Below are 2,500 nucleotides of genomic sequence, written 5' to 3' on the forward strand. Positions count from 1 at the left end.
GTATCGCGTTTTTGCAATCGTAGAAAATGTCCCGGAGGGTTTTCGCTTGGCCGCACAGATCGCAGTTTGCTTCCCGTGGCATGAAGAAACCCTTTGCTTCCATCCACTGTTTCGTAGGCAGTACCTCTATATGGAACCTGACGAAGAAGTCCTTCGTTCCTGTTGGCACAGGAAGATGCCTGATACGTTTCAAGACATCTTGTTGCATCAAGTGCGTGAAAGGTTGACGGTAGAGCGGCGGTGGAAACACGTTGGACACCGTGTCCCAATACAGCGTCTTCCTGTTCACAGAGGCCAGGTAGTCCCACGAGAACCGCTCCAACAGGAACTTAATGCTCTGCCTTATGCTCTTATAGAATTTTAGCGCGGACGCTTCTATTGCATATGCCTGGGTGGTGACCATCCACTGCTGAAGGTATCGCGATCCCAAAGTTTGCATAGCAGCTCGTAGCTCTGGTGTCTTTTGGTCTCTGAAGTAAATGAAACACTGAACCGTGATTTTTAGTTCCAGGTTGATCAAACCCAAACCACCAGATTGAATGGGCCAGTATGTATTCGTCCGTCGCATTCGCTCAAACTTTGAATTCCACACATAAGTGGCGCAGATTCGGTGGAATCTCTGCGTAGTTGTTGCATCAATGCAGATTGCTTGAGCCGAATAAAGGATGGCTGGAAGAAGGACAGTATTGCAGATGTAACTGCGATGCAGGAGTGACAATTCCCTCCCTCTGTACGGCTGCATTTTTCCCTGCAGCGCGTTCACCTTGTTGTTACATTTCTCTTCATCAGTTGTGTGCAGGTCCAGTTTAACACCCAGGTATTTGCCCAGTTCCGTTGAACATTCGAAGCCCATAAATCTATCTGGCGCACTGTACCATTCTCCGACAAAAGCGCATTTCGACTTGGCGATGTTTACCGCAGCTCCGGATGCTTGACAGAAGGCCTCGAAGATAGCGAGCGTTGTCTTTATCTCTCCTGAATTTGAGCAGATAACTGCAATATCGTCAGCGAAAGCTACCCAAGCAGCACAATGTACTAAAAGTCGAGTGCAATAGGGGTGGACGGTATGTGTCTTATCAATGTTCTTTAGTTTCATCATCTGTTCAAGGCCTTCCACCTACCCGTCCACCCCTATGCACTCGACTTTCAGTACATTTTGCTGCTTGGGTAAGAGCTTGATTTCCTGCTGCGCTAGATTCATTCCCGTGATTTCCTTGTTCTGCAGGATGAAACGACAGAGCGGTTCCAGGTAGAGTGAAAAAAGGGCTGGAGATAAAGGGCAGCCTTGACGAACCGATTTAGTGACACTGAACTTTGGTCCCACGCTTCCATTGACGATCAGTTGCGCTGAGATGTCAATTGTAACAGACTTCCGTCCAGCGCTCGAGGTCTTCCCCTGTGCCAACCCATCGCAGGAGATCGAAAAGAAATTTGTGGCGTACCCGATCGAACGCTTGCTTCAGGTCGACTCGAACAATGGCTAGTGGAGTTCCCGTCCCCCTAGCTGTTTCACATACCGTTCGCATTACATGAAGGTTACTTGATATGGACCTGCCCTTCACGCCGTAGGTTTAGTGCATGTCGATTATCTTACACAGCAAGCCGTCCAGACGTCGCGCTAACACCTTCGTCAATATTTTGTAGTCTGTGCAGAGTAGGCTTATCGGCCGTAGCTCTGACACTGTTGGTGCTTCTTCTCGGATAGATTTCTTAGGAATCAGCACTGTGTAGCTCTTCCTCATGGATGGTGGCATCAAACGTCGATTTTTGATGTCTTCAAAAACAGCTTCTAGTATGGGCGAGAGTTCTTCCACGAATGCTTTGTAGAAAGCCGAGCCTATTCCGTCGGGTCCGGGCGCCTTGTTCCGTGGCAACTTCCTTATAGCGTACTTAATTTCCTTTTGCGTTATTTTCCCTCGAACTTTCTCTCTATCTTCTTCTGTGGCCTTTGGCATATGTTGAAACAGCTCTACATTGTCCCCGGTAGCAGGGTCGTCCCTCTTGAACTGATTTCGATAATGCTCGTGTAGTGCGGCCTCTATTGTCGGCTCATCTTGATGCACGATACCTTCAAAACGTAGGCTCGAAATCTGATTTCTTGTAATTCGCTCTCGTTCGTGTAAAAGGAAGACCTTGGTTGGAACCTCATCACGCAGAGTTGCCTGAACGCGACTCCTGACCTGAGCTCCTGCGTATCTCTCCCGCATCCGCTTTAACATTTCTTTCTTGATTTCTCGGATGTCCTCACCGAGGTGTCCAGGATGCTCTTCCTCCATGAGTAAAATCTTGCAGCCAAAGAGAGGACGAAGACACAACGGTAGAAACACACAACAGCGGAACTGCAGACTCTCAACTAAAGGATTTATTGACAATACGTCATTTAAAAGGCGCAAGAAAGTAGGACGCAGATAGTGATAAAGGTGAGGATAAACATGTTCCAACAAAAGTTAGTCTCCTGCAAGATAATCAATCTCGACTGGAACATGTTTATCCTCACCTT

This window comes from Ornithodoros turicata, chromosome 1 (genome assembly GCF_037126465.1).
Source record: "Ornithodoros turicata isolate Travis chromosome 1, ASM3712646v1, whole genome shotgun sequence".
Taxonomy (NCBI): Eukaryota; Metazoa; Arthropoda; class Arachnida; order Ixodida; family Argasidae; genus Ornithodoros; species Ornithodoros turicata.